We start from the raw sequence: 26,306 nt of genomic DNA on the forward strand, positions 1-26,306 counted from the left end.
TCACTTTTTGTGCATTTTAACTCTCTACCCACGGAGGTAACGAGCTGAAATGAAGATCTCACACTTGTCGACAGCAACATTTGAGCAGCTGCCGGTGGACGTGTGCGGGTGTGATAACATTTGAATTCTTCCCATTGTGCCCACTCCATAGAGGTGCAAGGGAAAATTTGCAAAGTTATCACTAGAAGATATAAGCGTAGCTGGGCGTCACCATGGTGCCTGGTGGCACATCATGTAGAATTGAATCCCCCTCCCCAAAAGTACAAATTATAGAAGTTGAGTGACAGTGTATTACCTTGTGTGAGCTGGACGAATCCCTGGAGACAAGTAGCTGATTCAAATATTTAGTGTAACTTTCTTTTTTCTTTTCTTTTTTTCTTTTTATTACAGTGAATACAGTGGAACATTGTAAGATATCAAAGTACACCAGATGAAAGCATTAATAAACACATTATTAGTCAAACAGACTAGTTTAGTAAGATGAAACAGTATTACAGTACATCTAACTTTCAAATGACGTTAGGGCACAATGGATGTGTAATGGGGAGGGTGTGGAAGGGGATGTGGAGGGTGGCTGAGACCATGGAGGCACATGAGAGAGAACCAATAATAAACACATGAGCTGTGTATACCGGCATAACATTCCCAACCCGTATAAAGTACCCTTAAAACTGTGTGTTAATCAGACTGCGGTGTATTGAGTTATAAGGCCTGATTCTGGAGTGACTTCTTACTGTTGTGCATCTTATCACACTGCACATGTTTCCTGATTTTGTCGTGCAGCTTCCATATCAGACGCACGCATGGAGAAGTTTATTAAAACTTAGTGGTTGTTCCTTGACAGTGACTGGGAGGTGTCTTAGAGGGGATGTAGTTATGTGACCAGTGGACATAATACTGACGCCTGCCTCCCGCCCCCTCACAATCCCGACTAACAGGCACTATTCCCACTCATGGGTGAGTGGGAATAGAACCTGTGGCGAGCACAACTCGCCACCAAGCCCACAAGGGGCTTCATTGCGCTTCCCCCTTCCCCTGCCGGCCATCTAGAAGCCGGGATCCCAGTGTCGTTATGGTGACCACCGGTCCCGCGAACCCAACCCTCGTAGAGTACACACAGGGATGGTCTATCTTGTGGGAATATTATGGGAGTGGTGGTGACAATAACTGCATACACAGACGCTCATATAGGAGGCCATTGGAACTGCACCTTGCTGGTGCATGTTTCTATGGTGCAACTGATGGTGCGTCTAAAGATGCACCAATCGGTATTACAGTATGTACAGATGCTGATAGTGGGTGTCTCAGTTCTCACACATTCATATGCAGGGATGTACTGCAGGGAAGGACCCCAAGCAGGGGAATTCAGTTCTCCGCAGTGGTCATGTAGTGACTTCCATAACAGTTGTGACAAGTAAAATGGCAAATGCTTCCTTCTTATTAGCAGTGTCTGGCTACTGTAATATACAGTGATGTGCACTGCCAAACATTGCTCCCTACATCTCTCCACAATACCAGCCTCCATATCTCTGTGTGCACATGGCTACCTCTGCCAGGTCTTTTTAGTCTGCCTTTTTTATTTCTTTTGTTACTTGCATCCTTCTCCTGTAAAATAAAAAAGAGACTAAAAATATACACCACACCTCACTGATGCCCCCACCTCAATCTGGATTGCGCTAGTAAGAAGATTAAGGATGAGGATTTGCATGTGATTGAAGTGAGACGCTGCAGTTCAGGGATTCCCACGCTGAACCATACAGGCATCTCTACCCTCCTTCCATACCAATGTATCCTTACACATTCCGCTACAGCCCTCTTTTACACCCTACTACACCATACGCGCAACCCAAAATCACAACTGCCTGACCCATGCGGACGTGCAGCAGGTGTCTATCTGGCTGATATTAATCTATACAATATTACAATGCTTTGAATAGTACCTTTCCATTTTCCTGTGGTATCTGTTGTGTTTACTTGCATTTCGGTAATAGGAGACCGTTGCCAGAATGATTTGGTATTGTGCAGTTTTTGACTATTTGCATTTTGAGCAGAGCATACTATAAATCCTTTACATAGTGTAGTGTTTGAATAAAGTATTATATTCCACTGGTATATAGGAATCTTCACTTTTATTTCAGCACATGAATACTTCAGTGACTTAGACTTGCAACGTTCTGCGGCATGAGAGTACTGGAACACTTGGTATGGTAAGGGTTAAGGCGGTCCAGACTGATCCACTGCTATGCTTGGTCTTAAAGGTAGGGTCTGTGTCTTAGTGGGCAGCACCTGGGACTTCAGCCAAAAAACATTCACATGCCATGTACTTCTTGCACAACTGTATGCCAGGCTGCACCGAACCAAGAGAGATGTATTATCTTTAGAAAGCTCTCACTTCTTGTGTCAAAAGAAAACCACCCAGGCTGATTTTAAGATGAGATAAGTTCTTAAAGTGTTTCTGCTGTCTACATGCAATGGGACACCACTATATTCATGAAGAAGCAGTAGAATGTAGCCTTTCAAGGTGCTAGTAACTAGTTGCATTGCAAGTATTGGTTCAGCCCACAAAATGGCTGTTAAATTTGCATATATGCAGACACATTAATCAGCTTGAATGCTTATTCATATTCTGTGTCAGATTACTTTAATATTTTCCGCTATGGAGTTTGTGGTGTGTTCCCCTCAGTAACAGTGATGTAAATCCAGAGAAAAGTTAAACATGTAAGTTTCTGGATTTGAGGGGGGTGGGGGTGGCTGGGGGTTATCTACTACAATGTAGTTTAGTAACTTTTGGGGGGGGGGGGGGCTTTGCAAAACACAAGAGTTACTAAATGCAAATCTGCGAGAAATTCAACGTTTGACAAAGTGCCACCTTACACAGTGATAACCCAATGCTTTACATGATAAAAAAATAAAGAGGTGGTTGTGTGAGGTGAAATGGATGGTGTATGAGCCATGTTGCATGGCAGAATCTTCTATTTTTTTTAACAGCCTAGTGCTAAGCATCAGGTTAGCCCTCTAGGCAGGGGATAGCCCAAACAAATGATTGGAGAAATGTACCTAGAGCTGCCTGGTCAAATGCCCAATAGCATTTAATCAATAGTGCCATGATTCAATGGAGGAAAGTCAATTGTTCTTTGTGCGCTTGTAAGTAATGACCGCCCAACGGAGCTATTCAATTGTTTTGCCTATTGCTTATCTCATTCTTCCCCCAAATGCACTGGGTGTCCCAATTCCTGTGAATATAATAAGTACTGTCCCATAATGTGTTCATTCATAATGTCACTTTAAATAAAAAAAAATAATAATAATAATTAGCAAGTTAAACAAAATTTAAATAAAATGCATATATAATATATACCTGGCATCTTCCTCTTTCGTGATCAGACATAATCCAGGAGAGATAGATGCACTACTCCAGAAGTGCACTGACGCATACTGAATTAAGGTAGTTAAACATGGCCTAAACATTTTTTATTTACAGTGACCTCATTATTGAACATATTATTATTTCACTCTTCGGAATGAGGGCATTACTTATTATATTATTTGGAAAGGGGTCGCTAGACCTTTAAAAATGGAGCAGTCCTACCAGTTTCTTTTCGTTTGGTTTTACCAGGCTGTTTGCCAGTGTTGTGGTTTTTCTTCCATGAAATGGCTGGATGGTAAAGCTGCTGTTTGGAGGAGAACATTTTCAGTGATGTGTGATTTTGTGTGATGGCTTCATGAACGCCAAGTGCTCCCCCTGTAAATTTTGCGTCAAAATATTGCATCTTCTATTGGATCCTGAAGAGTAAGCAGCCGTAGGGATTGGTTCCTAATACCTGTACACAATGCTTACCCACAGATGTGGAATAGCTTGATGTGTGTTTGTTTGTGCATTTATATAAAATATACATAATACAATTAGTACACAGAAATGAAAGCCCTACTTGTTCTGTTCTGGTATTCTGGGAAACGACACTTAAAAAGCATCTTTAACCTATATTCCTCCAGAAACAAAAAACCCTGAATAGTCTTCATTCCTGAAAGTCAGCCATCTTAAACCTACATTCTCCAGGCAACATATTCCATAAATTTTGTTTTCCGAAGAGGCTTTTCCGCAAAATTGTGATGAATTGGGTTATCTGCCTGGTGCTCTAGGCAACTGGATTTGTTCCTTTCCACAGCCCATTAGATCCATTACACTTTTCCTCCTGCACTCCCCCCCCCCCCCCCCCCACTCCCCCCTTCCCCCTACAGCAATGGATTTCCCTCTTTCATACATAACTATGTCTGAGCTTTGCTTCCTTACCTTCTTCTTTGGACTACTTCAATTCTTCACTATCTTGTTATTATCCTATTTGTTGCCACCTACCTCATAAATGCTCTTTTTCCCACCCTTTACTATTGTCCTCTCCCACCCAGTCGCCAATTCTATAGTCCCTATTTATCCCACATTCTCACTTGTTCTCTAATATATCTATCATATCTATCTATCTATCTATCTATCTATCTATCTATCTATCTATCTATCTATCTATCTATCTATCTATCTATCTATCTATCTATCATGTGTGCACACACCAGTGAGTTGCAGACTTGTCTCATTCTAATGCAGCAGCAAACACAAAGCAGCTGTTGATTCCAAGAAGTCTCCATAATGAACCACGTGGAAGTCAGAGCTGGAAGGTAAGGCTCCACTGTAACTCTTTGTGATCTGCAGATAATGGTGCAGTGCTCTTTTACTCATACATTTATACATTTTGCAGCAGTGCCAGGGTTAACCCCTGCTCTGCCAGCTCTTGAGCTGTTTCGTATTATGCACATACTAATGTATTTATCAATAGTGCCGAAAGCAAGGAAGGGGTGCGCCTTGAGGCTCTGTTACTGTGAAGGGCAGTGAGGGGGGAGTAGGGAGGAGAGCAAGGGGAACATTGCTATATATCTTAGCCTTTCTGGCTTGCTTTCACACCCCATCAATATGGATGTCTCTCTTTCTCCCATTATCTCTCACACCATCACTCTTGCTTGCTAAGCCAATCCTGTCTCCCCTTTTTTTTCCACATTATTCTTTCTCCTCTTTTACGGCTTCCTTTATACTGTTACCTTCCCAACATTCACATCTCAATATCTTTCTCTCTTTAGCTTTTAGTACCTTTTTTGCGCTTTCTTCGCTCTTTTTTTCTGCTTTACTACCTGTCTTTGTTCCTTCCCTCCATGCCTATCCTTCCCCTCAGTGGTTTCTCTCTCACTATCTCTCCTCCCTTTACAGTTAACGTCATCTGTATCCCCCTTGTCTCTCCCTACTCACTATCTGGCTCTTTATTACATTTTAACTAAAATCTGTCTTCCTTGAACTCTTTTCCCATTTCCCTTCCTCGTGTTATACCATAGTGTCTTATGGCTTTAATTTTAATCTATGTACCCCATTTCTCTCCTCCCATCTGAACTACAGTACTTCTTGTAGTTTATGCTAAGCTGCACTGCAAAACATATGATGTTAAAATAACCAGTTAAAAACCTGTCACAGCCAGTGACGTATGGTGCATTCAATGGCTGGGGCGGTACTGGCTAGTATCAGAGCAAGATTTACGTGTATTATATTATATATATATATATATATATATATATATATATGTATGTGTATATTTTAATTATTCATTTTTTTTTATAATTTGTTTATGTACTCTGTAATTGGGCACTGCGGAACCCTTGTGGCGCCATATAGATAAGGAATACAATTTTTTAATATATATATATATATATTTTTTTATTTATTTTTTTCTTGCCTACTAAACATTTTGTTGCTGAAAGTTGTAGGTAAAAAATAAAATAAGACCTCTAGGTTCTTCCTCATGGTCCAAACAGTGAAATCTTACACTTACAGAAACCACTTGTGTGTTGAAGGCAGCGCACCAGTGTGAGCTCTGTAATGGAGTTAGTCTTTATTACTTCTGGACTCAGGTTACACTATAGACTAGTCTGATGTGATGAACAGGTCTCTGCCCAGCCCCAGCAGCCACTCACCTGCATTTTCCTTGCATTTTAGTTGTCTTGATCATCAGCTTCTTCATGTTGTCTGCTGGGGAATTTCCTAGATAGATCACCTGACACTGTATCAAGCCATGCCCCCTTGTAGCGTGCACTATAAATGTCCCTATAACAAACATATTATTAATTGTAATATTGCCCGGTTATATTAATAGTAATATTGTTATTGATATATTAATGGTAATGATGTTAAAGATTGTCCTGTTTTTGTCTTTTATTTCCTCGTCCATTCTGTTTAACAAGCCCTCAGCATATTTTTTTGCCTAAAGGTTCATAACCTTCAATAACTCCTTCACATTTATGTTTTATGCATTGTTCTCAGATTTTGGGGGTAATTCAGAGTTGATCGCAGCAGCAAATTTGTTAGCATTTGGGCAAAACTAAGTTCACTGCAGGTGAGGCAGATATAACATTTGCAGAGAGATTTAGATTTGGGTGGGTTATTTTGTTTCTGTGCAGGGTAAATACTGGCTGCTTTATTTTAACACTGCAATTTAGATTTCTGTTTGAACACACCCCACCCAAATCTACCTCTCTCTGCACATGTTATATCTGCCTCCCCTGCAGTGCACATGGTTTTGCCCAACTGCTAACAATTTTGCTGCTGTGATCAACTCTGAATTACCCCCTATATTAGCAGCAGTAGTTACACAGTCCTGGTAATGTCTGTAAACACTGCCTGCAGCTGCCAACCTCAAGCCTCAATATGCTTCTACACTGTCACATTTCTAATGTTATACAAGTGTCAGCTTCATCCTCACATACACATCGTGCTGTAAATACACGTAATGGTGTGTATCAGTGTATGTGATGAAGTGGCTGTAAATGCCTCATTCTGTGTTGTGATTACATAGATTGGATGTGATGAATAGGCTGAACATAAAGGTGCATACACACTGGGCGTGTTTGGCCAGCGTATATACACAACGATGATCGCTGACATCGCTGGGCTGAAAATTGCTCAGTGCAGACACACTGAGCTATTTTCCCCCTTGCCCAGCGATGTCAGTGGGGCTGAGCGGCTTTCCATAGCAGGGCGTTATGGAAAGCCGTCCACCCCGCCGTTCATCTGCTGGTAATACCAGCAGATGAACGGCGGCCATTGGCGATGAAGTGGGGGCGCGCATCAACGCTCATCACCGGGGCATACACACTGGGCGGCTTTGAGCTGAAAGCAGCTCAACACACCAAAAGTGACCTGCTTTCAGCTCAAAATCGCCCAGTGTGTATGGGCCTTAAGAGAGAGGATGGCAATGCTGGTGTTTGTACTATGAATACATGTAATGAGGTATCAAACAGAAGCATTGCCAGCATACCCCACCCATTTACTGACATACCATCACATGAATCTTATAGCTTCATTGCCATCTCTCCCATAACATCCTGCTTTTCACCATTACATTTACCAAGTCACCATTAAATTTGTTCACAGTCCAGGTGTTCCCCAACCTGTAGACACACTAACACCAAATGTATTTGCAGGAGAGAGATGGAGACTTGAAACTGATACAACTATAGACCACTACATTTAGCTACAGCACAGACAGAGGAATTGGCAGCTAAAAGGCGGGTACACACTAGCCGATGCAGGAATTCCGTCGATGAGCGACTATATCGTTGAAGGATATAGCATTAAAAGATATAGCGCATACACACTGAACGTTATTGTGACGTCACCACTGGCATTGCAGCTCAGCCTGACATTGACGGGTTGAGCTGCATGTCAGCTCAATATTAGTGATCGCTGAACGGCGTGTAGGAGCACACATCGTTCATCAGTCACCAATATTGCTCCAAACACACTGGACTACATAAGCCTAAAAATAAATGATAACGACATTTATGTCGATAACGCTATTTTTTTTAAAATCGCCTAATCTGTATCCCCCTTTAGCTATACACAGAGATTCATTATTGCAAGAATTTGCAGAAGGTAGATGCAGTGTAAGCTCCACTTTACTGATACATGGGGATCAATTTACCTACAATCAAAAACCTGACGGTCAAAATACTGACAACCATTGACCGACGGTCAAAATATTGACAACCACTGACCGACGGTCAAAATACTGACAACCATTGACCGACGGTCAAAATACCGACAAGGTCAAAATACCGACATTTAAAATTGACCGACAAGGTCAAAATACCGAAATTTAAATTGTCGTCAGGTCAAAAAGTCAACATGAGTTTTTCATGTTTTTTTTTCATTTAAACCGGCTTGTTCACACTTTACCAAGCTAGTGGACCTTGAGGGGGAAGATAATAGTGTGGCGAGCGCAGCGAGGCACCATGCCCAAAGCATGGCGATCGTAGTGGTACACTTATACAGTGGAATATAAATACTTATATAGTGTCCGTGTCGGCCTATGTCAACATACACACAAAAACCAATGACAATCTAGTGTCAACTTTTTGACCTGTCGACATTTTAAATGTCGGTATTTTGACCTTATCTGTATTTCAAATGTCTGGATTTTGACCTTGTCTGGATTTTGACCGTCGAGATTTTGATTGTAGGTATTTCATACTAAACCTGGTACATGTTTACACAGCATAGATAGATGAGAAGTGCTAGGCAACATCCTTACACATCAATACAGCATGTATTCACGGCAAAGGCAGGATATGTAGTTATGATCATGGCGGTCGGGATCCCGGCGGTCAGCATATCGACGCTGGATACACTGCCACTACATTACACAAAGTCACACCCGAGAAAAAAGCACTGCAATCCTCTACTTTACATTAATGTGTCATTCATGTATTCATGGTTTTATCTGCTCAGCCATCCTTCCCTTTATACACTGATACACCATAACACATTTTAATAGCACAGACTGAGGCAACGTCAGTCTTCCTCCCATGCCCCAACAAACGGTTCTCATGTTCGTGGTATACAGAGAGGTTGTGCCAGGCTCTTCTTCACACATTTGGTACACCATTGTATGTGTTTATAACACAGACAGAGCAACTTCTAGCCTAAACTGTTTACATGCTAATAGATCCTTACATGTCCTTGCCACAGTGGTAGATATCAGTGTCTCCCTTACACATGGAAGTACTGTCACTTTTATTCACAAAATTGACAACGGCAATACCAGGCTCAAGGGGGAGATGTTTCGAACCGTTGCAGGAGAAAGAGTGAAGAAGTTGCCCATAGAAACATATCAGCTTCTAGCTATCATCTTTCCGCACAGTCTATAAAATGACAGTTTGAAGCTGATTGTTACTCTCTTGAAAGTTTAATATATCTGCTCCTTAATCGAAGACACTCCATTACATTCATTGACACAGTTAGTGCCTGCCTCCTCACACTTACACACCATTACATGGATTCATAGCACACGCAGAGGCATGTCCAGCCTCCGTCTCACACCCTGATGCACCATTATTTTTTGTGATTATCACAGGCAGATGCAGGATCAGAATTTCCATCACGCACTGGTGCAGACCTGTAGTACCTACCCCTGCTCCTTTACATATATGTATAGTCTAGACAGAAGTAATGCCAGCCTCCACTGCCACACTAACACATCATTACATGTATTCATAATTCCGACAGAGGTAGTCAGCCTCCCCCTCACATACTAACACATCATTACATGTATTTATAGCTCAGACAGTAGCAGAACCGCCAGCCTCCCCCACCATCTCACTGTTACACTAGCATGTATTCACAGCCCAGACAGAAGCACTGCCCGCCTCCTCCTCCCACACTAAAACACCCTTACATGTATTCATAATACATTCACAGTCAGCCTCTTTGTACACACTGATATACTATGACATATGTTAATAACACAGACCAAAGCAGTGCAAGTTATTACATGTATTCACTGAGCAGGCAGAGGCACTGATGGTATCCTCCTCATAGAGTAATGGAACATTACATGTAATCACAGCATAGAATGAGGCAGTGCCAGAATACATCTTACACTGACTTACCATATAAGTAGTAGTCACAGTAGTATTTGAAGTAGAGACTGAAGCAGAGGCAGACTGCATATCATATTAACATACCATTGCATGGATTCATAGCAAAGACAGAAGCACTGACTTCTGTTTTCACAATGAATGATACGCCGTTACATTTATTGGTGACCCTGCCTGTGTGTGTACATCATACATTGTACACATAGGTGGTCATTCCGAGTTGTTAGCTCGGTAAATTTCTTCGCATCGCAGCGATTTTCCGCTTAGTGCGCATGCGCAATGTCCGCACTGCGACTGCGCCAAGTAAATTTGCTATGCAGTTAGGAATTTTACTCACGTTTTTTTCTTTGTTCTGGTGATCGTAATGTGATTGACAGGAAGTGGGTGTTTCTGGGCGGAAACTGACCGTTTTATGGGAGTGTGTGAAAAAACGCTACAGTTTCTGGGAAAAACGCGGGAGTGGCTGGAGAAACGGAGGAGTGTCTGGGCGAACGCTGGGTGTGTTTGTGACGTCAAACCAGGAACGACAAGCACTGAACTGATCGCACTGGCAGAGTAAGTTTCGAGTTACTCAGAAACTGCACAGAGATGTCTTATCGCAATATTGCGAATCTTTCGTTCGCAATTTTAAGAAGCTAAGATTCACTCCCAGTAGGCGGCGGCTTAGCGTGTGCAAAGCTGCTAAAAGCAGCTTGCGAGCGAACAACTCGGAATGACCACCATAGAACAGACAGGCAGTGAGCTTCTCTAACCCCTCCCACAGCAGACCAGAAGCTTTTCACTGTATCATTTAATGTATGGTGTTCAGCTACAACCCCCCTCAGTCCCTTAGTGAGGTATATGCTGAGGCAATCTTGTGATTAATATCATGCCTATGGGATTTACATATGTTTTTCCTTCTAGATAGTGTCAGTTCTATGCATTTGCTGAATTGCATGTTCTTATTCATGTATGTGCATTGATGAAAAGCCTGCAGAAGTGGTCCTCAGCATAGCAGAGTCTGCGCTTCCCATGATAATGAGGAATTAGTGCAGGAAAGAGGATAGGGAGAGCAGCTGCAGTTCTAAATCCTAGTGACCCTTTCTTGTCCTGCAGGAAGTTACTGTACAGTAGGTCTTCAACTGTTCCCTACAGTGGCGTAAGTTCGTCACAGTTGCCCGGAGGCAAGTTCATACCAGTTGCCCCCCCCCCCTCTTATATTTAGATAAATATATGTGTGTGTGTGTGTGTGTGTGTGTGTGTGTGTGTGTGTGTGTGTGTGTGTGTGTGTGTGTGTGTGTGTGTGTGTGTGTGTGTGTGGAGTGTTCTGATTTTTTTTATATACTGTATATATACACATTTCATTGTCTTTTATTTTAAATCACACATTTCTTAGCAGTCATACCCAGGATTAGAACCCACTGACAGCACTTTACTGATGGAGCTATTTGCTCCAGTACAGGAAGCATGAGAATTGTAACTATATGAAGTTATGTGTAATTGTCAGAGAAGTAACTTCATATAGTGAAAAGATAGCGGCAGCCATCAATTAACCTACTTCAATGGTGTCACAGAATGGGGGGAGAAGAGCCCCCTTCAGAGCAGAAGCCCGGCGGCAGATGACTCCGTTGCCTCCCAGAGTTTTGCCTCTGGTTCCCTACACACATACTGTAATCTTTGTCACTAAACCTTCCACTTACATTGTCCCATCTTTATTGTACGTCTACTGAATTTTTACACTTTCACCCCTCTCTTGTTTATGTTTTTCCCTGCTCAGTACTTAACACAGGGCAAGAACTATGAAACTTATACCCCTTTCACATCGCACAAATAACCCGGTATCGACATGGCATATTGCCGTGTCGAAACGGGTCAGTGTGCGATGTGAAAGCTCCTTTGCTGAATTAGCGGGTCGCCTGACCCGGTAATTCAACCCGGTAAAAAAGAAGGGTTATTACCGGGTTGAATACCGGGTCAGGCGCAGTGTGAATGGGAGCCGTTCCGATGCGTCACGTCTCCCATTCACAGCATAGGGAGAGGCGGCGCAGGAGATGAGCTCATCTCCCAGTGCCGCCTCCACCCCCATCCCTGCTGCTGCTGCGCCCCCCGCTGCTGTAAGGACACGTTTCTCTTACCGGGTGGGATCCGGCATTTGCGATCTAAAAGCAGCATTGGTGTCTGTCCACTTCTACACTCCACTGCTATTCAGGTGACTTATCCATTTAGACTCACAGGATGATTGTAAGTCACGCACAAAGGGCCTAATTCAGACCTGGTCGCATGCAGGATATTTTTTGCACTGCTGCGACCAGGTAATCGCCGCATACAGGGAGGGTGTAATGCCTTTGCAGTGGTGCGTTCGCTTGTTCAGTCTCTGCACAGCTCAAGGCTTACTCCGCCGCTGCGATGATCCTTTCTGGAGCTGATGTCAGGATCCCTCCCTGGAAACGGCCGGGCACGCCTGCGTTTTTCTGGCCACTCCCAGAAAACGGTGAGTTGACACCCCCGGACGGCCTCTTCATGCCAATCTTCCTGCGTTCGCCGCTGCAAACGCTTTCTTCCTTCTTTTCGTCGCTGCCCAGCGACGGCCAGTGACGCACCTGCGCATTGCGGCCCGCACGCATGCGCTGTTCAGACCCGATCGCCCGGCTGCAAAAAAATGCAGTGTGCGATTGGGTCTGAATGACCCCCATTTTGTCTGTAGTTCACTCCAACTCAGAATAGAGATACGTAAAAATGCGTAAATTCACATCTGCACCTGCACTGTATGCAAAAACCTTTCAGTTGCGCCCATTCACAGAGATCCATCTGACGAAGAATCAAGCCTACAGTCCTGTCACTACACCTCATACTTGTTGCTGTATCTTAATTGAATATTGTGTGTCACAGCTTTTGTTTACAGTGAATGCCACTTTCAATCATTTGTAACTTGACAATTTTGTATTTCACTAATGTCCTTCGCTGATCGTCATCCTAAACTGTGCTAATATTTTCAATCTTAATATGTTTTTATCTGCTGCTACATTGCTGGGTTCAACAAGAGGCCCCCCCCCATCTGCTGATTTTCTTCCAACCTTCCTCTTGGGACTCTCATTGATCCCTTAATGTCCTGCAGTTCAGACTGTGCAATGAGTTATAGTCTTTAATGCACTTCGCCTTTTCTGTCTGAACGGGAATCTTACATGGATATTAACCCTTCAACTACTCTTCCCAAATCCTAACTGTGATTATTGAATAAAAGTAAACTTGGCTGCCCATGTACTAATGGAACATTTTTGCCTGTTATTGCAACTGCACAAGCACCATTATATTAGGTTGCCAACATGCACCCTTATACAATCAGTTCTGCTAAATGGAATAATTATAAATACACATGTCATTATCCAGCCATTTGACAACTATAAAAGGCCAATCATTTATTGAACAGGTGATTATGCACAAACACAATCAATAATCCTGCAAATCTGTTGAAATCAGGTCTATGCAACAACGAAATATTGAGTGCAACCCCAGTATAAGAACAGTGTCAAACAATAAAGCTTGTTTAGCCTTGGGTAGACCTGAAACGCGCCCTATTTCGAGACTTTCCCCTCACTGATCTTCTGTGGCTACCCCGACAACTCCGCCCACATTACCCACTTTCGCCCTCTTCCATATCTGATGCCTTGACAATTTGGGACTCAAGACTCTCCCCCACCTTTGATATTACTGTACCCACTAGAAACATTTCTCTATCTGCACTGAATAAAGTGTTGCCTCACCTCCATTTCTCCTACTGGAGACGCTTAGGTATGGAATCCCTTGCCGATATTTTCTCCCCAACCTCCCTCTTGCCGTTATCAGACCTACGAGCAAAATACCGCCTCGACCCTTCAGCCTGGCTCTACTATTACCAACTTAATCATTGGATAGATGGTATGTCCACAAGCCCTAACGTCTTCCAACTCCCCACTAACAATGTCCTTAATAGACTGACTAAACTTTCCTCCCGTGGAGCCATTTCTGACTGGTATGGTTTGCTGTCACCCCCACCCAACATGACTAACTCTGCCGCTCAAATTAAGTGGGAAGCTGATCTCCATCGTACGTTCACTCTCAAGCAGTGGGAATCTATTCATCTTTCTAAATGTACTAACCATACTGAAATGCACATTAAACTATTACACAGGCTATACTTCACCCCATCTAAACTACACAAGATCTGGCCGGCCACTTCTAAATTCTGCTGGCGCCTTTGTCAACATGAGGGTACACTCTTACACGTTTACTGGGATTGCCCTGCTCTGCGCTCCTTTTGGGATAAAGTATATGACCTTATTCATTCAATCACTGACCTTAGCCTGACTCAAGACCCTTCACTGGCATTGTTGCACTGGTACCCAGACACTGTCCCCAAATCATCTCGTTATGTCCTTGGCCACATTCTAATTGCAGCCAGGGCTACGATTGCTCAAAACTGGAAATCTCCCTCCCCCCCTCCCTTTGAAAAAGTTATTTCTAAGACCCACTTCCATTTCGAGATGGAAACCAGGGAAGCAGCATACTCTACAACTCCCTCTTCCCCTATTATGAAGTGGCTCCCATGGCATACATACATTTCCAAACATAAGGTGATCTCTCCTTTGTCCCTCTCCATGCAGAGCCCCCCTGTGACTTGAGTGACCCTCTATCTGTGGAAAGTTCATGACTTGTGAATATTGATGTGATTCATATATTGCTCCTGGATGACCTGTCTCTTATCTTCTGATTTTGTTTTTGCCCCACTATTATCCTGTTTTCTTTTGTCTTTACTGTATTTTTGTATTGATGCTTTACCATAAATAAAAACTTAATGTTGAAAAAAAAAAAGCTTGTTTAGAGCACGTGGAGCCTAATGCATCTAAGGAGAGGTCAGTTCTGTGATACAGCCCATCTTTTCCCAGGTTCCCTGTCTAGATTGTAAGTATCACTATGAATTTCTACGTGATAGATTTAATTACGCCCAAAATATCTTCAGCAAAGGTTAAAGTTTAAATATTTCTATCATTATTATAAGATTTGTGGACAGCGTTGATGCTGAATAGTTAACGCCAATTTACTTTTGTTAACTACTCATAGTCAGTTAGTGTTTTGTTGACCATGAAAAATAATACAGTTTTAGTGTATATATTCCTGGTATGTTCCAGCTGCTCTGTGGTATCAGTAGGCAATGCTTTTTTTTTTCTTTCATATTTCGATAATCACATGGGTCTTGGAAGTAAAATAATTTCAGAAATATTTTTGGTGTAATGATGTTCATATAATGTGGTTTCTCCTACCACAGCTGTCTTCATGCATGCAACAGATGCAGAACTGTAAGTCGCAGTGTTAGAGACGCTCCAGGCTTACATTTTGCTTGGCTGTGGGTTAGGTTGTTAATGTTTTAAGTAATCTAAAAAAAAAAAATGTAGCTGCTCAAACAATATGTAAAAGGTAGCAACCAATTAACAATTGTAACAAGTAAACAATAAATAAGTGAATAAGTCAAGGCTGCTAGCCTGTACACTGCCTCTTGAAGTGGCAAAAGGAAGGAAATCTCTTGGGAAAAAGTAGAATTGGTAGCACCCGATATTGATGTGAAAGTGGAATATAACTAACTAAATAACTAAATAAATATATATATATAGTAGTTAACGTACCCAAGTAATTAAGTAACCAGTTATTAAGTTATCAATGTGTTGGATGTAACTGTCGAGCAGCTCTTCTAAGTCTAACACACCCATGAGGTGGCTGCAAAGCATTATTTTTGTTTTTGGGGTGTCGCCAGTAGCTACTCCCCAGCTTTTGTTTCTGTTCAGTTTTATAATCACTTTTGGATACACAACACCTCCATTTTAGTTAATAGATTTATGGTTATTAGAGTCAGTTATTTCAGGTAATTGATTTATGGATATTTCTGTCAGTTATTACAGTTAATAAAAGTTTTAATCCAAATCCATCCAGTGGTAGGTCCAGAACACGCTCCCCAGGTCAAAGTTCTGGCCAGCGTACACCAACGGGAGGTCCGTCTGGGACTCCAAACTCCCAGTATGTCTTCTGGGATCCAATTTTACCACTCTGTGAAGTTATCTTTCAAATCCATCCAGTGGAAGGCCCAGAACAGGCCCCGAATCAGGTGGATTTAGTTAAATTTAAAGCCCGCCAGTATTACAAGTTAGATGATAAAGGGTGTGTGTACCAAGTTTGGTCCAGATTCATCAAGCCATGTAGGAGTCTATTAAGAAAAAAATTACATACTTTCACACATACATATATGCACCATGGCCTTGTAGAATTAAACCGGTACAATAATATCAATAAAAACTATTTAGAAGAGAGGAAAGGAAAGAAGGAGTGAAAGGTAAAGGCAGGGAATGGACAAGGGGAGGGAGTACCAGCAACCAGTGGACCGCTGCCAATTGAAATAGCGTATGGAGATGGTGGGTAATTTGCGTGCATAGTGGTTACATTTGGAGTATTTGTTTTCTAACAATATTATAATTTGTGAAGGAATCATTCCTTCTTTCACCATTTTTTGTTGAAAAATGCATCTTAAGCCATAATGGAAATGGTATCTTGTAATTGTATATAAAGCCAATTGTGTATTATCATAGGTGACAGAAAGTTGCATTAATATCCAGCCTGAGTGCTCCCTACAAAATCCTCTGCTACTCCCACTTATCACTGGTGTTCTGGCTCTTACTTCATGAGGAAACTAAGTAGTAGTTAACATAACAGTACTATCAGAGCTGTACTAGGAGAGAGTCTGAAGGAACACATCAAATAACCAGGTACAATTATTCAGTCCGCTGCAACCTACAAAAAATGACACGTTCTTTTGCCTTGACTTGGCCATTCTACTGGCCAAGTTCTTCTGTCAGATAGTATTTGCATTATGGCACAAAATGAACTGTAATGCAATATATGTATATATTTCTATAAATAATAACTTTTACAGTGTGTTCTGATGTCATCACTTCATCATTCATTATATGATATGTGTATTATGAAGAATAATGCACCCCGCTCCCACTGTACGCTATCACTAATGCTGGAATCTCCTCTGAGATGCTTCACCTATATAAAATCACAAAGCCTGTGGTTATGGAATTCTTCTGTGTCTTATTACACTGATTTACGGTAGATCTCATCATATAAAGCAATTCAGACAGCCTACATGCATTCATTGTGATATTTTCTTGCTCTGTAATACTATTGTCTTGTCGTCTACAACACTCCATTTTACTTAAGCAGCTGGATCCACACTTATTTATAAATCTAAGTATGGAGAACATTTTTACAGTCCACAATGATGTTTGCTTCTTTTGCTTTCTTTCTGTTGGTCAACTTACTGCTGCCACCGTTCACATTAGTGCATGCTCCATAATCCATATCAAGGTAAGTCATGCTTCTGTTGCATCCAATATAGTTTGTTATAAAGTGTTATGCACCCAATCAGTGCTAGCCACTAAAGGATTGCAAGCCCCTCCCCCTTCTCTAAAGCAGCCACAATAGCTGTCAAAAGCATTGACAATGCAAGGTGTACATTAAAGAAACCTACACAAAGTTAATGCAGCCATTTTGTATAGGGTAGCACAATTTGCCTTTCTCACAAATACAAGAGACTTAACCATATCTCCTTTCTTCTTTTGTCAAAGCGGCTGCTTTCATCCTGTATAAATACAAGCCACAGAAAGTCACACTTTTAACCAGGTCATTTGTGGCTCTAGTTGTACAACTGCTGAACAGAGGGGATTATTTTCTCAGTCTTTTGGGTGACTGTAGATAAGACCTTTTAGTTAAACGACTAATTGCCCTTCATTAAGAACTTGTTGGCTGCCAGCTAGGCACAAATGAAAGTAAATTTGGCACCAAAATATAAATTAATTTGCCTTCATTTAGAATAATGTTGTTTTGATGCTTTGGACACCACTAAGGAGGGCTAGACAGATTGCATCTTTTACCATAGCTTACAACTATTTCTTAATGGCAGTTTTGGGGGGATCTGCCTTTTTTTTAAAAGGATGTATTTTTAGTTTTTTTTTATAATCAGCTACTTATATTTATTTATTTTTAGCATTTTCTCATTCATTAGCCTAATTTTATTGGGCTCCTAACACACACAAAAATAGTATCATTTGTGTATTGGTTAATTTAGAAGGAGCCACAGCCAGCATTTTGGTTAATAAGAACGGCTAATAGGCAGGATGTTGTAGGGTAAAAGAACCAGTTGTTTAAACCCTTTGCATTCCCTCCTCACACTGTTCCATACAAAGTGTTGGCTTCAAGTCCTTACAGACAGGAGTCTCTATGTGGGGTTCTTTGCCCTTCGCTCCTCTCCTCTATAATTCTCTAAATCCCCTATCCCACATGTGGATTCCTGCCCCCCTCAAAGTGTCTTTACAAAGAGGCTAGATTGTTCAGTAGCCCAGTGGGTCTGGCAGAGAGAAGCCGCTTGGCTCCTTCACTGTCTGTACCTCCTCCTGCCCGTCTTTTAAATATTCACAAGGATGCCTTCAGAATGTATTTGCCAAGTCTAGGAAGAGGTTTGAATGATAGGATTGCTGGGACAGGAGAAACCAGAATGTTGGTGCCTTTAGGTTGCATGTATTGTTATGATGCCATGTTAGAAAGAGTTACTTATGGACCGCATTTTCTGCAGGCATTATGTGCTGTAGGCTTACCCCCAATGCAATTTAGATATGATGAGCTCCATAAATGTTGGCTATACAAAGTAGTAGCACATTGAGTTAATATCTCTCATATCTATTATCTCTTCTTAAAATAGGACCTTTTATGTCAGTGTAGATATTATTGCACAGATTTTGGCATGCCAATATTTTATTCATACTGGCTGCATTTGAGTTAACTTCCCTCACTGTGTTTGTGGTTGGCACAAGGCATGGAGGGCAGAGTGCCAGAGGTACAAAAGGGGTTCACAGATCCCTCTGGTGGCGTCCAGGCTGCTTGGTTGCTAAGCAACAGTGCTGGGCCTTGGCAGCTGTGTGACATGGGCAGAGGACCAGAGTTCATTGCTCACGACTGAGGAGATGAAGGGAGGGAAAAGTGATCTGACAAAGCCTAATTTCTATGTAGGAATTTAAATCTCAGCACTGTGCCTCTCCTTTTCTAATAGATTTCTGTGTGAGTTTAGAGGGAGAATATCTATTTTTAGATTAAAAAGGACGGACTGTAACAAGTGGAAGGGAAGTGCCTGATCTTTTTTTTTATTGAACATAATATATAAAATGCTAACTTTAACTTTGATGCTATACATCTGAATTTTGTGACATAACTGAACTGAAACTCTACCCCAACTTAAGCCAGTGTTTATGCATGGGCGATGGCTTCATACTGATATATTGTGACTACTCCTTCCGTGCCGCCTAAAGATGGGAGGGCAGCACATACTGTATTTCTCTGGTTACATCAGAGACTATGGGGGAAATTCAAATGTTTGAAAATTCGGTTGGGGGTCTGTTTTTTTCCAGTCTATTAGATAGGAAAAAACACTCAACTGACTTTTCAAACAATTGAATATCCCCCTGTATGTTGAAAGCAGACTCTGCGGTTAGCCCAGATGCAGACCCCCAAATGCTCTTACCCTGGGAGGGGGGATATGCCCAGCAGACCCTGAGAGAGGGGAAGGTGGGAGGCAGACAACAGATCAGCTACACCATTTGGAGATTTATGTTGTGCTAAAATAGAGGCATCATTAAATCCACTGGTGGACTAATGACCATGTTGAAGTTCACAAGCCAGGCCTGCTTAAAGATCGCAAATGTAATGCAAGTTTAAGGGAATACATATAGGCCCTCATTCCGAGTTGATCGGTCGCAAGGCGAATTTAGCAGAGTTACACACGCTAAGCCGCCGCCTACTGGGAGTGAATCTTAGCTTCTTAAAATTGCGACCGATGTATTCGCAATATTGCGATTACTAACTACTTAGCAGTTTCAGAGTAGCTTCAGACTTACTCTGCCTGTGCGATCAGTTCAGTGCTTGTCGTTCCTGGTTGACGTCACAAACACACCCAGCGTTCGCCCAGGCACTCCCACCGTTTCTCCGGCCACTCCTGCGTTTTTTCCGGAAACGGTAGCGTTTTCAGCCACACGCCCCTGAAACGCCGTGTTTCCGCCCAGTAACACCCATTTCCTGTCAATCACATTACGATCGCCGGAGCGATGAAAAAGCCGTGAGTAAAAATACTTTCTTCATAGTAAAGTTACTTGGCGCAGTCGCAGTGCGAACATTGCGCATGCGTACTAAGCGGATTTTCACTGCGATGCGATGAAAAATACCGAGCGAACAACTCGGAATGAGGGCCATAGTACAGTACTATTAACCATTACCTGTTTCCTTTATATTTAAACAAAACCTATAGGCATTGTTTACTGTGGGCAGAGACCAATGTGCATTTTTCTCTTTAATTCTTTGGAGAGAATTGCTTTATTAATTCATGGTGTCCATGTCCACACACCCAAAAATACAATATTATCGTTAATATTTTATAACAACAGATGGATTTCCCTTTATGAGAGAAAAAGGACAGGGAAATTATCAAAGGCGCCCACAATGGCAAGAGGTAAACAATGAAAAATTATTTTACAATAAAATAAATATGTAAAAATGGTTATTATACAATACGGTGCAGGTTTCCCCAACACAGTCCTTGGATTGCTCGTAGAAAGTCAAATATCCATGGGAGACATGTACCGGAAAAGAAAAACAAAGATTCCAATGTGTGGTATTATTGGAAAGATTCTGTCTCGTGATGGGTGTAAACAGAGCCCTGGTGATTCAACTTGATAGAAGAAAGGACAGGTTCTCAACACCAATTCTATGGCAAATATCGCGTACCAAAACTCACTTAGATAGTGATGTAGGAAAGCATATAAAGGTATCTTTATCTAGTGAATATTACTTCAATTCATCTAGGCACAGCGTACCATCACTCACGTGTATGGAAGATTTGATCCACATATAAAGGTATCTTTCAATCACGATCCAACCCAGTGGATAGGCAGAAAATAATTTTTTTCTTTTTATTGATAAAAATTTTTCTGATTGATATATACATAAATCATAAAAAGAGCAAGATGACTTCCTGTATAACTGGGAAGCAAAAAAGGGGGAAATACAGCAGGTGGAAACAACTGTTACACCAATGGGAAGTCCGGAATACCCAATGTATGTTAACCCCAGTGTACCTCACAGGATAGTGCAGACGGTCAAACTTGCTTTTAGAATAAAAAGTTGAATTGTAAAAAAAGTCCACTCTCAGCTTCCACCAACGACGTTTCGACCATTGAGGTCTTTTTCACACCTTTATTCTAAAAGGACTGTGTTGGGGAAACCTGCACCGTATTGTATAATAACCATTTTTACATATTTATTTTATTGTAAAATAATTTTTCATTGTTTACCTCTTGCCATTGTGGGCGCCTTTGATCATTTCCCTGTCCTTTTTCTCTCATCTGCTTATTTTTACCTGTAGTTGGGCAGGTATTAAGGGTTCTGATTGGGCTGACCTTAATATTTCATTGCGCCAGAGTTTACCTCCCAAATTTTCTCATATGGATTTCCCTTTATGTTACTTAGTAAGACAAAGCACATAGGGGGTATCCAATTAGCTGCTGTAATTTACCGCAGCTAATTGATTCAAAGCACGTAGGGGCTATTCAGTTAACTCTGACACCAGCAGCCAAAGCATAATTCCCGATAAGCAGCCTTCAGAGACGGCCATGACACATGGGTCTGGACACTTACCCTGGATCCTTTGTGTTATTGCACAAAAACAGGACATCCCCCCCCCCCTCCCCCAAAAAACAAAAAAAACAAAAAAAAGGGGCTTCAATTGAATAGCCCGATAATGACCGTTGGTCAAAAATCAACACCTGTTTTTTTTTAGAAAAAAAATATTGGGGCTAATTGAATACCAGCCATAGATTGTGGAATATTTGCATTCAAAGTGTTAGGACCTTTCTTTAGAATTAAGAATTGAAAAATAGGTTTCCGCCAGAAATACTTTTGAAGTGCATTTATTGTGGCACTGTACACTATTTTGCTATTGTTTTGCAATTTGCATTTTTGTAGGTCAGATCTGATAATATTCAAGGGATCAGAAGCTGTTTCTGGTACCTTGGCCCTGATCATGTAGGGCTTTGAAAGTCGTTACACCAATCTTTAAACAAATTTGCCATCTTACAGGCAGCAGGAGTAGAGAATTTTGTAATGTTCAAACCCATTGTGGTTAGAGTCCAAATGTAGACTGCTGCTGCTATTCAGGAAAATAACCCTGGCTAATTTAGAGGTCTCAGGGCCTGATTTAGAAATGGATGCAGTTGCATTTTCTATTGCAGTTTTTTTCCCCTGGATTTGCTGCTGCGGTAATATGCAAATGCTAGTTTCAGCTTTCCCCTTGTGTACTTGCTTGTAACGGTATGTGCAAGCCCTGGGATGCTGACTTTCAGTGACCATGGATAGTGTAAATCTCCACCATCGGCACATCATTGCTCTCATCATCGACTATGGCAGGCTCAGTGTCTCCTTCTCAACTACGGCTAAACACATTCTCTGTGGCTGCGTTACTGTGTCTGAGAACACAGCCGCTTGCACTGACATGCCCGCAACACTCCCATGAAACTATGGAGACACCCATGGTTTTGCCTCGCCATCTGTAATGCCAGCGATCTCGTATGGAAAAGCGTATTATATAGTCAGGGAAACGCATGCACCGTATGGGTTTCCAGGACTTTTTGCATATGCGCAGTAGCAAATAATCGCTGTACTGCGCAAACATCAGCATTGCTTACACCTTTAAATCATGCCCTTAGTCATCGACCTGAGAAACTGTCTAGCAGCATAATAGCGTCAACCAATGGAAAAAAAAAAAAAACAATAGAAAAAGGAATAGTGTGGGTAAGAGAGGTTAGCTGGGAAGGGGAATGCAGGCAATTACTGTTACCAGGCAGTTATACAGTTATATAAAGATCCATAATCAGTGTCTGTGACCAATGCTGTAACCATTTGATACACAGCAGGCAAACATCTGAAAAGCCCTGTGGAAGTCGGATGCAAGAGACATTTTTACAGCATATAGGGCTGCAGTTGCAAACAGTAGCACGCCCCCACGCAGTTGTGACCGCTATGTTTTTGCTGTCACTCCCCCTTTATCTCTTCTAAATGGTCCCTGTTAATCAATTTGCAAACAAATCCTCTCTGTAAGCGCCATCACAAGACCATTGTGGCACATGTGCAGTGCGACTAAGGCAACGGCGGAAAAATCTGGTTTGCGCACATCTCTGAATCAGGCCCTCTGAGCACAATCGTTAGTGACCTCTACGCAGTAGACCAGCATTCAGTGTGGTCACATGATTACTTTTAGAGCTGACACACTGGGGGGAATTCAATTGTTTGAAAAGTCAGTTGGGTGTCTGTTTTTCCCCCTATCTAATAGACAGGAAAAAACAGACACCCAACCGACTTTTCAAACAATTGAATTCCCCCTAATGAAGTAAAAAGTGAGCAATACATCTACAGGAAACATATAAGCGTTATATTGCTCTTATCTGTGTACTGATTTATTGCAGGTGTCACTGAGTTAAAGGAAGGAGCAAGCATGATCATTTTCGGGAGAAATAACCGACTAGTGGTATTGTGATAAAAAAAATTAGGAAATCAGGCTGTTGTACGTCGCACAGAACCTTATACTTTTACATGTAGGTTACTTGTCCTGTATCTCTGCATTAGATGTTTACTTTTCCATTAACAGTATATATATATATATATATATATAAATATGGGATGCGGTTACAATACCACTAGTTGGGATTCCGTCGGTCACACTGCCGATGCTGGAATCCCGACTAGCGGTGAAATACCGCCGTCGGAATCTCGGCGCCACAGGCTTTTCTTCCTCTATGGGTGTCCATGCTGCAGGCCACCGTGCCCGCATGGACACCCATTGAGGAAGAAAAGCCTGTGGCGCCGGGATTACCGATGGCGGGCGAGCGCAGCTAGCCCGCAAGGGGCTTTTTAGCGCACGCCCCGCTGCCGGCATAACGGTGGCTGGGATTTCAAATTTGGTATACTAACGGCCGGGATCCTGGCTGCCGGTTTTTCATACTGATCCCATATATGCATATAGCGTATATGTATAAAACAAACAGCTGGCACTCCATGGGCGGGATTCAATTATTTTCACCCCTTTTCACACCCGTTTTGTTTCTGCCCTCAGGGACGTTGTATCATTATTTCAGCTTGCTACCCCCGGAGTAGCGAGGCACCCAACCCTTTACACAGTTAACCTGATTACTATGGGCACAATATGCGCGATAACGGAGATCATTTTAGAAAGGAAATTGGGCGGAATATATCATTTGAATCTCACCCCATGACTTTACGGGTACAGTAGCGTTCTGGTGCCTTCCAATTACCCAAAACTGGATGTAAGGAGATAACACACATAATGTGGAAGGGTGGCACTCCGGGCGACTTTCAACAAACATGGTTACACATCCCTTGTTTGATAATCAACGTTTCAAATGTTTAATAGATTTTTAATCAGGACACAATTAAACAGTGAATACAGCTTACCTTATGTACTTGCACAACATCCCTGATTTTTCTGCTTGCGATTATATAATAAAGAGTAAGTGACACCCTTCACCAACATTTACAAAGACTATTATTGCCTACGGAAGCCCAAGAGAACCAGAGTGGGTTATACATAAGCAATTGTTTTCTCAATCTGACTAGAATTGATAATAAATGCAATGTTGCAAAGTAATAACTGTATAATAGCACAATTAAAAAGAAAGTTTCATTAACACTGACATATTACAAGAACATGCTGCTATCTAGACTAATATCACATTTATTACAATGAATATGTTGATATAATTATGATCCTAATCGCAAATGGCTTGTGAAATTAACCGGAGGACCTACCAATATATGCGGATAGTCGTGATTACCTGATACCAAAAGGTTAAAATGATATGGTGATATGGACCTCCACGTTAACACAAACCAATGCATTACAATATAGAGGTAAATTACTGGCAGCTATCTGAAAAAAAATCATATAAACTATTATATAGTCTTTCCAATACTGTATAATGAAGTAATGTATTAAATCACCAAAATTAATAAGGGGGTACAAAGAGGATTGAAGTTGAGCATCGAACAAGTTCTGCTATATACAGAGTAAGTTGATCTAAAAAGCAAAAATGGGGCATTCAAAAGTAGATGTAAAGATTGCATTGTAACCCCGATTGCTCATTTACCCTTTTGGTAGCTAAAGTGTCTAATGCATAAATCCAATATGCTTCCCTTGTCTGGATCGGTCTCCTTCCCTAACAGAAAGGGGTATATGATCTATGATTTTATACTTAATAGTAGATAAATTGTGACGTGCTTCTAGGAAATGACTGGCCACTGGCTGGTCACTATGGCCTTTTTCGAGCGCTGCTCTAATTGCACTTCTGTGCTGAGTCATGTGATCAGCCGGTGGCCTGTCATTTCCTAGAAGCACATCACAATTTATCTTCTTTATCATATTTAAACCTTGCAATGATGTCATTCTCAAACAACTCCAGTTTTTCAGTCAACTTTCACAAATTCCCCCATTCTCTCTGCATGCTCGTTTCTGTTAAAACAGAAGGGTGCTGCCATTTTTTTTTTCTTTTAAAAATAATTTTTCACCTTCTAATGTTTCTGGAAATAAAGTGATTTCCATAACTCTGCATATGTAAATTCCATAAGTACCCCATACAGTGCTTTATGAAGCGGAGTGCAGCATGTTCTCATTCTGCCATCATTCACTACTAAAGGAGGACATAGGCTAGTGTGCTCAAACATAGGAGCCTAGTACTTCATGGCCATCAAACCCTTTCATATATTTATATATTGATGGCCCTTACAATACAAATAACACTTTCAACAGCATAGCACATATACTGTCAATGAGTATCACCTCACAATAAACTTGTAGCAATGTATACAAATGCTGAGGACTGTGCAGCAACTACTGAAGTATTAAGCTGACTGCTTGCCATCATTTTTGTGCACACTTGTTGATTTGAACAATGTTGGTACCTACAGTATCACAAAGGATTCAATGTCTATGCAGTGACAAAGGCCATGTACAGTAGTATAGTATGAGGGCCTGATACAGAGGTGATGGTATATATTGCTCACAAGCTTTGTGCAGAAGAAAAATGTTTATGTATATATCCATCTGTAGAGTTGTACACCTCTTATGATGAGCCTATTCGCCATGGGTACACTTAGCTTGCTACTAGTCATCACCATCATCGGTGTACACTTGTACCTGCCATTTACTAGGTGCAAAAGGTATA

The 26,306-nt window shown here is 41.6% G+C and overlaps 1 protein-coding gene across 1 annotated transcript in view; it reads left to right on the forward strand.

The window, feature by feature from the left end:
- Nucleotides 1-26,306, forward strand: part of THRA (thyroid hormone receptor alpha) — a 181,444-nt gene that overhangs the window by 72,495 nt on the left and 82,643 nt on the right. The window lies entirely within an intron of this gene.

The sequence above is a fragment of the Pseudophryne corroboree genome, chromosome 3, assembly GCF_028390025.1.
Source record: "Pseudophryne corroboree isolate aPseCor3 chromosome 3, aPseCor3.hap2, whole genome shotgun sequence".
NCBI lineage: Eukaryota > Metazoa > Chordata > Amphibia > Anura > Myobatrachidae > Pseudophryne > Pseudophryne corroboree.